The 13968-nt window shown below is 36.2% G+C and overlaps 1 long non-coding RNA gene across 1 annotated transcript; it reads right to left on the bottom strand.

The window, feature by feature from the left end:
- Positions 1 to 9574: 9574 nt before the first annotated feature.
- Positions 9575 to 10806, bottom strand: LOC125271416. The gene is made up of 2 exons (XR_007185598.1): positions 10673 to 10806; positions 9575 to 9693 (listed from the first exon to the last, which is right to left on the bottom strand). It is a non-coding gene; the product is annotated as an uncharacterized LOC125271416 (long non-coding RNA).
- Between the last annotated feature and the right edge of the window lie 3162 nt (positions 10807 to 13968).

Below are 13968 nucleotides of genomic sequence, written 5' to 3'. Positions count from 1 at the left end.
TAAGGTTTAATTTCTTCTGATTTGTTTTAAATACTGCTGTTTTATCAGTTTGGATTTCCATATTTTATCCATGACATCAAAACACTATGCAAATTTCATACAGAATTAAAGTGGGGTTTTCTGCATGTAGTTTAAAAAATTAAAATTCCCCCAAGTGAATTTTGGCCATTTCCACTGCTGAATGAATCACAAGCAGCAATTCATTAAGGGTGGCGTATATGAACAAAATAGGGGAGTGCTTTAAAAGATATTGGGTTAAATGTAGACATTTCAAAAAGTGGATTCAGAGTTTGACTGCAGAATCAAATCTCCAAACAGAAACATTAGTGTAGTCTCAAAACTGCAAACACTATTATTGTTTACTGACTTTTTCAGCATTATTGCAGGTTCTTAAAGACATTTGTCATTGAATAACTCTGAATTGTTTTGCTGTTAATTAACCACGATTTAGGATAAACAAGATTTTTAATGACAATAAGTATTAAATCCAACCACAATTCCAGAAAATTTGGGACATTTTGTTAAATGTAATAAAATAAAGAATATGTGATTTGCTAATTCTCTTTAACCTTTATTTAACTGCCAAAAGTACAAAGAAAAGATTTTTCAAATTAATTGTATTTTGTAAATATAAACAAACTTTGATTTTGATGGCTGCAACACACTCCAAAAAAGTCGGGATAGAGGCATGTTTCCCACAGTGTCACATCACCTTTCCTTTTAATTACACTTTTTAAAGAGCAGTTGAGATGGTTAGAGAGTCGGACTTGTAACCCAAAGGTCTTCTGAATTTCTGAGTCTCAGTACTGGCAAGAAACTGGGTTGGGGGAGTGAATGAATAGCGCTCTCTAACACTTTCATTACCCACAACTGAGGTGCCTTTCCCTGATACAAGACAGCTGTTCAACAGGCCTTGGTCATCGTTGTCTGATTGTCCTTTTCATGATGGCCATACATTTTCAGTAAGAGACAGATCTGGACTGCAGGCAAGCCACTCAATAATATCCCTTCTACAGTGTAAAGTGTCTACGAAACCACTCTGTTGTAGCATGTGTAGAATGAGGCTTGGCATTGTCTCGCTTTCCAGGGAAGATACCATATCAATGTCACTGTCACTGATAAAAGTCTGGTTGGTTGTCTTTGGGACTGAGACCTTGATGCGAGTTTTTTCCAAAAACAAGCTGAAATGTGCACTGACATTTCCTTTGTCTTTTGGACCATCTGAGATGAGCTCAGGCTCAGAGAACTCAGCAGCATCCCTGAATAGAATTGATGTATAGCTTTCTCCTTGCTTAACAGAGATTTGAGCTGAATTTCTTGACGCAGCAGCAGACTATGTTTTCCAAAGTATTCCTGAGCACATGTGGCTATATTTAACACAGTAGCATAACAGTTTTTCATGTAATGTGTCTGAGGGTTCGAAGGTCAAGCATATTCAACAGGTTTCCTGCCTTACCCTACACAGACTAAGATTTCTCTGAATTCCCTGAATCTTTTCATATATAAATATAAAGCTTTTGCAACATTATAAATGTCTACACTGTCACTTTTGATCAATTTAATGCATCCTTGCTAGGGGTGTGACGAGACAGGTATCTCACGAGACGAGACGAGACTCGAGATTGAGTTCACGAGACGAGACGAGACAAGATTTTTACACACTATTTTTAAGAAATCCTCAATGGCGAAATACATGACTAGAAAAAATATTCTGCAGGTGTCTTTAAAATGTTTTAACTAATCATCTTGTAATGAATGTAATTTCAGTTCTACTGAGTATAAATTATCATATGCAGTAAAAGACAACAACACTCAAGTACTGTAAAAGGTTTTGCTACTAACTCAACTGACTGACTTCTCTTCTGTATTTCAGTCTCTTCAGACATTACTGTACATGATTTATGAGCTTCTACAACTTTTGACCTCCTAACTGAACTCCTTTCCTCAAACTGATCATAAAAACAGTATAAATAAAAATGGTAACACTTTACAATAAGGTCTCATTTATTAACATTAATTAACCAACAACAATGAGCAATATATTTGCTACAGTATTTATTAATCTTTGTTTATGTTAGTTAATAGTCATTCATTGTTAGTTCATGACAGTTCACAGTGCATTAACTAATGTTAACAAATGAAACCTTATTGTTTGTGCTTAATAAGATTAAGAGAAAACTGTTATTCATTTTTTATGGTAATTACTTTACAATAAGTGCAACCAAAGTGCAAATAAGACCATTTTTTTCTTTGATACAGAGCTAAGAGATGGTTACAACTACGCTGCCCAGCTTAAAATAGCTTTCATATTGAGAGATATTTGCATTCATCAGGGAGCCGCTTTCAAAATGCGGGGTATTGAAATCGCGTTTGAATGCGCGCGCGCGTTTACTTTCACTTTTAGCGATCGCGCGTAACTCTGTAAATATGGAGCGGTGGCAACCGTTATCCAACTGAATTAAATGGTTTTTATTTAAATACAAAGCAAAACGACAGTGGAGGCGTAATGTAAACGAAGCGTGGCATATTCTTTCCTAATCATCCTAACACTCTGTCATGGCAACAACATCACGAGACTACTTTTCGCCTCGACGAGAAATCTCGTCACATATTAGTCTCGCGAGATCTCGTACTAGAATCTCGTCACACCCCTAATCCTTGCTGAATAAAAGTATTAATTTCTTTAATTTCTTTCCAAAAAGAACTGACCCCAAACAAAAAAAGCTTGACAAAAAACAGTCTATCTGAAATAGAAAGCTTTACAAAAGCTTTCTATTTCAGATAAATGCTGTTCTTTTGAGCTTTCGATTCATCAAATAATCTTGAAAAATAATGATAATAATAATAAATGTGTCTTGAGCAGCAAATCAGCATATTGGAATGATTTCTGAAGGATCATGTGACACTGAAGACTGGAGTAATGATGCTAAAAATTCAGCTTTGATCACAGGAATAAATTGCATTTTAAAATATGTTCAAATAGAAAACAGTTATTTTAAATTGTAAAGAATGTTCACAATATTACTGTTTTTTGCTGTATTTTGGATCAAATAAATGAAGCCTTGGTGAGCAGAAGAGACTTCTTTAAAAACTTTTTAAAAATCTTACTGTTCAAAAACTGTATGTAAACCAAATGCTGAACGACCTAAATACTTTGCAATCTTGCATTGAGAAATGTTATTTTTGAATTGTATGATGATTCTCTCAAATTTGGCACAAAGTGGTATGCCATGACCCATCTTTGCTTGCATCTTTGGTGGATGTTCCTTTTATACCCAAACACGATACCTTCACCTTTTACCAATTCACCTGCTAATTGAGGACTGTTTCAAAACAGTTTAACTTGGATATTCTGTAATCTTTTTGCTTTTATTTTGCCTCTGTCTCAACTTCTTTTGGAGCATGTTGCAGTCATCAAAATAAAAATGTGTTTATATTTAGAAAATACAATTAATTTGGCCAGTGAAAACATTGGAATTATTTTCTTCTTTTTTTTTGTCAGTTAAATAAAGGTTCAATAGAATTAACATTTTACAAAATGTCCTAACTTTTCTGGAATTGGGGTTGTAGATTACAAATCTTAACATCAAACATCCCATATTACAAAGGTGATTTCTAAAATCCACAATAATTTAGAAGTCTACACATAGAGGGAATGGGTGATCTCCGGTATCTCTCAGATCAATATTTTGGGATTGTCAGTTTATTTGAATACCTTGTCTGGCGACCTGTAAGCTCCTATCACGTTTATGTTCTGTTCTATGGTCTCATATTTTAATATTCTGTTTCATTTCCTTTAGTTTCCTGCTCCGTTTAGTTTCAGGGTGCATCTCATTCAGCTCCCTAGTTCAGTAGTCAGGGCACTTATCGGCCATTTTAAGGGCTGTCTCAATCGCAAAATCCTACAGGGACTGAAACGTTCGCTCCCTAAAAAGTTCCACAATGCACCGTGAAAACAGGGAGCTTTGATGCTCATTATGTTCACTTAACAGAAGTTCTGAATCACGAAACATCAATCACGTGAGCCAACTCACTCGTAATGACACAAGATAGATGTTTTTAAAATGCAAACCATTATTTAATTATATTTCAGCATAAATATAATGATAATAAATAATAATAATAAGTTTATTTTATATAGCGCCTTTCTACAAACAAGGTCGCTGTACAATATTATAACACAAATGACAACAGACAGGTAAACAATACAAAAACATCAAAGGCATAACACATAACATCATGCAATCAGAGGTCAGAGAAGCAAAGGTGGGTTTTGAAACATACATCACTAGAAAGGTAATGAACATAATCTAGCTAACATTTATAATTGATTAACGGCACATTGCACATGTAACAAGCAAAGTATTTATCATAATGTACTTTAAATAACATTAATGCTGTTCTGCTGTTGTTCATAAATACCAGTAGTGATGTTGTACACTGAGGACATTGTCATGTCACCAGAAATAGAGTCATCATCAGTGTACCAATGCAGTGAGCCAGGTCCTTACCAATGCCTGAATTCATGTACACAATATATGAATTCGTGACCTAGAAAACTAGGGAGCTGATTGAGACACACCCTCAGTTTCCTTGATTATTGATTATGCATGTTTGTTTCCATGCTCTTTACTTACTGATCAGTTCAGAATCAGAAATGTCAAGAATGTTGCCACTAGCGTGTAACACACAACACAATCCAATAAATCCAAAGTGCCTGACGCAGGCAAATCGAGTCAGCTTAACATTGACGACACTGAACAACGAACAGAATGAATTGAGGGCTTATGCTGCGTTCCAGGCAGGTTTTTGAGCCCGTAAGTCACGACTTCAAAGCACGACTCATGACTTTGTAGCATTCCAGGCAAGTCATGCCAAACTGCCTGAGTGTAAACAAACCAGCATGGCTGACCATATGGGGTTTATGCTCATTTACAATTATTTCTATCGCCAAAGGTGCTTACTCCTTGCTTATTTGAGGGAATCCGATCAAGAAAAATGGTGCATAAGGCAAGAGAAGCTGTTATACCTTTTATTTTACATTATTTTACCGTGCACTTGCATAAACACTGCATCCGTAGGGGCTGCCACTGTTGTTTCGCGGGTTATGTGACATCAGAACGCGTAACTGGGAGTACATCGATCTAGTATGAGTTCAAAGGTGGGAAGTCATGGGTTTGACTGCCGTTCCAGTGCACTTTCACGGGTAGAAGGTTGGAAAAACACGGCTTACAGGTTGCCTGGAACGCGGCATTATACACACAGGGATGATCAATGGAACAAGAAACAGGTGCATAACTCAGCATGCAACCATGGTAACAAATGAGAACTCAGGCAGGAACAGGGAAAACAAAATTAAACAGAGCATGACTGTGATTTATGTGTTTAACCATGTTCACATTAAGGGTACGTTTACTCAACAAAAATGTACTAAAAACTAAAACGTTTTTCCTTTCATTTTTTTTTTAACTGACTTAATGGAAAAAAAAAAAAAGTGACAATCTTTGAGACACACAATAGTTCGATGTGAATCTTGGCCATATAAAAAAATATGGGTAACACTTTAGAATAATGGTCCGCCATTAATAAGTAACTATGCAGGAAGTAATGCAAGACTAATGAGTAGTACTACATTAACACTTCAGCTACTTCTATTAACTAATATAGAAACAAGCTTAAAGGTCCCGTTCTTCGTGGTTTTTTGAAGCTTTGATTGTGTTTATAGTGTGCAATATAACATGTGTTCATGTTTCGCGTGTAAAAAAACACAGTATTTTTCACATAATTTACTTATCTGTATACCGCTGTTTCCACTGTCATAAAAACGGGCTGATGACTTCCTTGTTCTATGAAGTCCCTCCTTCAGAAATACGTAACGAGTTCTGATTGTGCCAGCGGTTCCTGTGTTGTGATTCGACAGCAGCTTAGCGAACCTTGCCCGGAAAGGTCACGCCTCTTACCATAACGTGGAGATGCACGCGCTCAGTGTTATTGTAAACATGTCTTTAATTTTACCCTATCAATTTGAGCCGGAATCAGACCCGGTGATTGGACTGCGGGATGAAAATAACAGCGTTTCGACGACATGGCGACAAACACACTCTACAAACGCAACTCTTGTGTATTCCTGTGGGCGGAGGTTAGTCAAAAAAATGTTTTAGTGACGTCATTAAAGAAGGAAGCAAGCGGCAACCTCCCCCTTTCTCTCGTGAAGCCAATACGGAAGTAACTTAAACTGTGATTCATCGACTGGCCGCTAGGGACAGGCTCCAAAAGAGAGCAGAATCTCATAGAGTCCCATGTTAAATTGGCCAAGTTTATAGCATAAAAAAACATGTTTACAAGTTGGTTCAAATTGTGGTTTTGGTCTATACTGCTATTTTTGCCCTTCATGACAACTCTGAGGGGGGTGAATTTTTTTATAACTTATCCGTTTAAATTATATTAAGCCTTAAAGTTCTGCATAATTAAGGGCGTGGTCACTTGAGTGACAGGTAGATTGCGCTGCTGTCTGTGAGCTGTCATGTTACCTCAGCTGCCGCTGAATTTGGCATCTCAGCCGTATTTGTGCTCGATTATTTTATACAATTATAAAATATGGCTTGCTGCATAATATTCGAGACTGATGTGTGTCTGTGTAGATGTGCATGCATGGGGAAGAGACACAGAACACACGTTGTTGGATCGTGGCATTGGCTGAAAGTTTTGGTTGTGAGATTTACTGCAATGACAATGGCGGGAGGATATCAAAATCTGACAGCACTGCTTGGATATTATAACTAAAACTGCTGCACTATTTTGAAAAAAATATACTTTGGACACAGGCTCATTTGTTTGTTAGATACGATCGCTGCTCAGATTGCATCCTTTCTTGAAGAACGATGACAGAGAGCAGATCATTCAGAAGAAATGTGACATGTTTTTTGTTTTGCAATGGACATTCATATTTTACCCAAGTGCCACGGATTGGATTCATCTCGCGATCTCTATTTCATTATAAAGGTATGAAGTCCCATTTGATTTTCCATGTTGTTATTTGCACAACCAACACTACTGGTGTTGGAGCATCTATATCTTAAAAAACACCGTAGATTTACAGTAAACCTTTAGAACGTTCTGATGATAAAACTTATCTTCATTAATATTTTAGATCGTATCTAAGATAGATAGCTCCTTTGCTGCTAACATGGTCACGTCGAGCTAGGCGGGCGTGGTTTCAGCAACCAGTCATATCAGCTCAAACCACCTCCCCGCCTCTTTGCCCATTTTCAGCATAGACTGTAAAAAAATAAGGACGTAGTGTCCGTGACGTCAACCATAGAGTTCTGAATAGCAGTTTTGACGCGCAAATGAGGCCGCGGCCATCTTAGCTGCACGTGACCGCACGTCACTCACGGATAACTGAAAATGGGCAACGAGGCGGGACGAAGTTGGAGCCCATGCGACTTGTTGCTGAAACCACGCCCGCCCTAGCTATCTATCTTAGATACTATCTAAAATATTAATAAACATAGCAATATCATTAGAAAGTACTAAAGGATTACTGTCAATCTACGGTGATTTTTTTACGATAACGTTATAGATGCTCCAACACCAGTAGGCTAATTAATTTGTGTTGGGTGTGCAAATAACACAAATCAAATGGGATTTCATACCTTTAAATAGAGATTGCGAGATGAATCCAATCCGTGGCACTTGGGTTATATATATATATATATATATATATATATATATGTGTGTACCAGATGTATATCTCTCAAATGTTCTCTCAAACTAATGAGCACGTATCCAAAGTATAATTTTTCAAAATAGTGCAGCAGTTTTAGTTATATCCAAGCAGTGCTGTCGGAGTTGTATATCCTCCTGGTATTGTCGTTGTAGTAAATCTGTAAATCTGACGATCCAACAACGTGTGTTCCGCATGCGAGCACATGTACACAGACTGACATCTGTCTCGAGTATGCAGCAAGCCATATATTGTATAAAATAATACAGAAAAAAGCACAAATACGAGTGAGATGCCAAATTCAGCGGCTGAAATGAGCTGCTGAGGTAACATGACGGCTCACAGACAGCAGCGGCATACCTGTCACTCAAGTGACCACGCCCTTAATTATGCAGAACTTTAAGGCTTAATATAATTTAAACTGATGAGCTATAAAAAAATTCACCCCCCTCAGAGTTGTCATTAAGGGCAAATTCGCAGTATAGACCAAAACCACAATATGAACCAGACTGTAAACATGTTTTTTTCTGCTGTAAACTTGGCTAATTTAACATGATGGTCAATGAGATTCTGCTCACTTCTGCAGCCTGTCCCTAGCGGCCAGTCGATGAATTGCAGTTTAATTCACTTCCGTATTGGCTTCACGAGAAACAGGGGGAGGTTGCCGCTTGATTTTCAGTTATCCGGGAGTGACGTGCGGTGACGCGCAGCTAAGATGGCCGCGGCCTCATTTAGGCGTCAAAACTGCTGTTCAGGGGTGCGTTTCCCAAAGCGAACTATGGTCGCAAGTTCCGTCGTTACCAATAGAGTTCAATGGGACTTGCGACCATGGTTCACCAACGATGCTTTCGGGAAACTCACCCCAGAACTCTATGGGTGACGTCACGGACGCTACGTCCATATTTTTTTACAGTCTATGGAAGGAAGTAGAGGGATGTAGTCCAAACCAGAGCCATAGAGAGACAGTTGCGACAACGGAAGTTCAAAATGCTTGATCGTCACGTGATTCGTGTAGCCTTCAGATAGTTCCAGGAAGTGCTTCGGCGGCAATTCAAATGATAGGGTTAGAGAGACAGAACCGTGATTTTTGGTAATTTGTAGTCAATAAATGCATCGGTTTAAAATATTTATGTAATACACCGACATGTGAATGTAGCATGTGTTTGTAAGTTACAGCAATGTTGTTTTTAAAAGATAAAAACCTGCTAATATTTGAGGATTAGTGTTGTCAACCAGCGTTGCCTGCCTTGTTAACATATTTCTGGCTAACATTACCTTGTTTAAAGATCGCGTTGCAGTTGTTTTAAAGTATTTTTATGTTTTTAAACTTGTATGTTAGTTAAGGGTTTTACAGGGACAGGAGACCTGCAGGTGACAGGTTGTCTTAAAAAACCCATTGCAAATAAGTGAAATGTAAAATTTAATTAAGTGAAATTTAATTAATCTTAATGTTAACAATTCTTATGCACCCCATTCACTTATTATATATACATTCATACACAATATATTCAATTCTAAAATAAAACATTATACACACATTGACTTTTGCACTGATTTAGTGCAATGGATTTATACATTTATAATAAACTGCATGTCAAGCATTTCTTCTGTCCTTTCCTACATGTTCTTGTAGTCTCCCCGCTATGGTTTGCAGTGTTGCATGAGGATGATCCAGTCACTCAGAGAAAGCAGTTTGAATGCATGGTTTCCCCACTGACATGGAAAGGAGAAAGTTATGTTCTAGTCAGCAGAAGCAATCTAAATAGAACTAAAGATTGTGTGCCAAGTTGTGTGTTAATCATATATAGGTGTATCTGCCTTTTTTCACAAAAACCAACACTGGGAACTTGTTTATTAAAGGTTTATTAAAAATAAGGAGCAAGGAAAAGCTTGCAAAATCCAAGGAGCAGAGACTGGCGGTGACAGCATCATTGCATGGATTCTTCAGGATCTGAATCCCCTTTGTGCTTGTATTGAAAGCAAGATAAAAGGAAACAAAATGGGAGAAATTAAATACAGTAGTAGTATATAATATACAGTTTTGGTATTTAGTATGATTTCCCATTTAGCCTAGTGTAATATATATATATATATATATATATATATATATATATATATATACATATGTATATATATATATATATATATATTTGTTTTTTTTAATCTCACTTATAAACTTCCCTCTCCCCATCAATCCAAAAATAGACACATAATAGACAGACAACAGAATCACAATACATTCTCAAATATAAATTCTAAAATAAGGATTTTTTTTCTTTATTACCAGGTGAAAAAAATACTATAGTAATTTATAGTAAATACCGTAGTGTTTTTGAACCATACTATAGTAAAGTACTTGAATTAATTTGTTGTGGTAATTCTATAGTTGCTGTGATAATAGAACAACTATAGTAATATAAACAAATTAAGTTACCCAATACTGTACTAAGTTTTCTACAACTTTAGGGTGTATTATACTACAATAAAAAACTACAGTAAAACAGTACTGCAGTAAAAAACTAAAGTATACTACAGTATTTATTACAGTTTATCAGTTCACTATATTGCAGTATGCTGTAGCATTCATTAACAACGTGTTGTAAATACTATAATATAGTATACTACAATTTACTATAGTATGGTTCAAAAACACTGTACTATTTACTATAGTATTTTTTCACCTGGGTTGTACATTTAATATGGAATAAGGATATTCTCATTTTACCACTTTCACCCACCACAAGCCCCAAAGTTCTATTTAACCCCGTTTAGAATCCTTTTTCTCTAATTACACAACGATGAATAAATTGTTTTAATCTATTATCTAATCTACTATCCCCTGGAACTATTTATTTAGTGAACAATATCAGCTAGCATGCTTTAATACACAAGTTAATTGATTCAGATGTACTGATACTATAAAATCTTATAATTTAAACGGCTTACCTTTTAAAAGTACATCACAAACGGTCTGTTCTGCTGTAACTCTACGGCGCGGCTGCTACTTCCGGGAACTATTGAGAGGCTCCACGAGCCGCAATTGCTGTAAAAAACCGTTCCATTGGAGTCTATGGCGTTGTCGCAACTCTCTCTCTCTATGGCTCTGGTCCAAACTGGCCATTTGATGTAGGCGACTTCTGTTAAATAAAATATCTCGCTTGGCATTGAACTTTGAGTTTAAAATTTTACAGATTTTATTTATACTCTAACAACAACATTACACACTAACTAAAGTTTGAAACATGGGATCACGAAGAACGGGACCTTTAATAGTTATTAATGATGGTAATCTCATTAGGTAATTGATTAGCTAATAAGGAACTATCTTCTAAATTTGACTTACTGATTAGTTAAGCTTGTTTCTATATTAGTTAAAGGTGATAGAGAGGATTTTTTCGTCGACTGAGAATCCAAAGACTGTTACTGAGTTTTTGAAATGAGCGCATGCGTAAGAACAACCTCCCACCTTCACAGCTCATTTCAAAGGAACGCCTCCCAAAACTCGTGCACGAGTATTGGAACACGAGTGTTTACCACCGGCATTCGCTGTGTTAGTGGATTCATTATGTCGGACTCACCGCAGGTAACTCATAATCTGCAGTTGTTACTCCCGTCTCCTGACAAAAACATTGCATGCAGCGATGATCGCGTAAACGATTGGCTTATGTTTTTAAGGCCCTACCTCGTGCACAGATGATGTATATTAATATTATTACTTTCAGTGAACCTAATAAATAGTCTTTTATCAGTTAGTAAAGACAGTTTCAAGTAATATTGCAAAAATGTATAAAACAAAACATCCTCTTTAGCTGAAGTGTTAATGTAGTACTACTCATTAGTCCTGCATTACTTCCTGCATAGTTACTTATTAATGAAGGACCATTATTCTAAAGTGTTACCAAAATATGTCATATAGACATACTTTATAGTTCTTAATGTCTGCAAAATACTTGTCATATCTATATCTTAATTTTACAATCTATTAGATAGCAGGCATTAATAAGATGAGAAGCATATATGGTTTTATTAGAAGAGCCAGATTAGCCATACAGACAGACAAAGCGCCGTAACATTCTGACATTTAAAAAGCCACAGAATGTAATTTTTCAATTATTAACACTTTTGTCTGTTATTGTTAAAGCTATGAATGTATGCAAAAATATTGATGAATTTAAAGGGCAACATTAGCCCCGCCCACTACCGTGTTAGTGAGATGACCAGGAGAGAAGAGTGATACAGGACTAAAAATAACATTATCTTTTAAAGGATCCTAATGCCAGGAATATGTTATTTATTTTCAACAATGTGAATGTCTCAACTTAGCATTATTCTTTTGAGAAAAATGTTTTGTCATCTTGCAAGCAGAGAGAAAACAATAAGTATTTTATTAACATTATTTTCATCAGACATTTTTATGATTGGTAACATGAAATACATTTGATCTCAAATTCTGGAAAAGAAATGTGATAAAAGGTAACCAGCATCAGTATAAGCATAAATGATGCTTTCTGACTAATAATGCTAGAGTCTATCCAATGTCCCAAAGTCTCCTTGCTAAAAGCGATGGCTTGTTTTGTTGATGAGTTGGTGCAATAACTTTTAATGTATTTGCAGGAACACGGGGTCACATAAAAAGGACAATGTCCCCCTTAGTGGTTCTATTGATTTTTATAGGTAAATATCTATTCAAGATTTTAATGTGTGTGCAAAATATATCATACATATGGCAATATATAGTTTTCGAACGTGTTTACATTCAGAAACACTGCAAAAAGTGTCAAACTAATGGCAAATATCTCTTCCATCAGGATTGTTGGGGCCAGTGTGTGAAAATGTAAATAATGTGTCTGATTCAGGTAAAAACACATGATCCGTCCTTGTCTACAGTGGGGAAATAACAGGCAAATAAACAACACACCCACACATACATACATATACACATACATATTATTGTTTTTCTTTCTTTTTCTCTCTCTCACATCATCAGCAGTTTCACATCATACAGCCTCATCAGACCAAAGTGTTAACAACAGGAACCAATCAAATGTAAGGTCATGGCACAGTCACAGTTTTTCAATATTCATTTAACACATTTTAACAGCGGCATGTTTCTATATTTCTATAGAACAGTGCACTGGAATACTGGCCTGTGGCCAAACGTACAGATACTAAAATTTTTAGGTAAGTGAGAAAATGCCTCATATATACGTAACAGAGGCAAAATAGGTAACAAAAGCTTAAAAATACAAATGCATAGTCTTCTCTAGCTTGACAGAACAACAGATAATCAGGGGTTGATATAGTGACTGATTGAATTTTACATTTAAGATTTATTTTTTGCCTAGACTGTTTCTTTTGAACAAAATGTGTTTTCTTCATGCAAAATAATATATGCTAATAATTTAATGTTTCAGGAAAGGATCACTTGTTATTTCCAGACAATATTGGTACCCCTCTTTAAAAATAGGTAAGGAATCGATAACAGTATTCAAAATAAAATCAGTACTTTATTAAACCCTGAGTAAAGCATGATGACAGATATTCTCTATATTTTCTAAATCTATACAATCAAAGTTCTCTGTTCTTGTAAGGTATGTTTTATGTTTTCATCTGCATGTTTATGAAATACATTTCATTTTTTGCAGTCATTAAAAAACCCACATCTACTGCGATCACCTCGGCCACAACACCAACACTCTCATATACAACACAGCCATTCAGCTCGGTGTCCTTACCAACTTCAAGTATGCTGCCCACTTCGTCTTTCCCAGCAACTGCACATACAACCACTTTATGGCCATCAACAACCAAAACAACAAAGTCTACGATTTCAATAGAGCCCTTAACAACCACCATTCAAGCACATACAAGCAAACAGACAACAACATCAAGACAAATATCAGAAACAACAGAGTCACAAATTTCAAAACTACCAACAACAATCGCCAATCCAACAACTGCCTACCCAAGACAACCAACATCCTTCACAAATTCTATAACATCAGTGCTACCAAAAACTACAACAAACAATATACCTTTAGACACCTCAAGGCAACTAACAGCCATCACATCAAAGCTGTCTGTATTTCCAGAAACAATCACTCCATCAACAACATCAGCAACTACTTCAATACAGATAACTGCCATTTCATCTGCAAATCTGCCAGCTACATCAGAAGCAGGAGTTAGTGTTGAAAGCTTAAAAACTACAATTGCTGAAAGAACATCCAGAACTGCAGGAC

The sequence above is a fragment of the Megalobrama amblycephala genome, linkage group LG7 (assembly GCF_018812025.1).
Source record: "Megalobrama amblycephala isolate DHTTF-2021 linkage group LG7, ASM1881202v1, whole genome shotgun sequence".
In the NCBI taxonomy this organism is placed as follows: Eukaryota; Metazoa; Chordata; class Actinopteri; order Cypriniformes; family Xenocyprididae; genus Megalobrama; species Megalobrama amblycephala.
The sequence above is the reverse complement of the archived record's forward strand: the minus strand, read 5'-3'. Positions and strand labels throughout refer to the sequence as shown.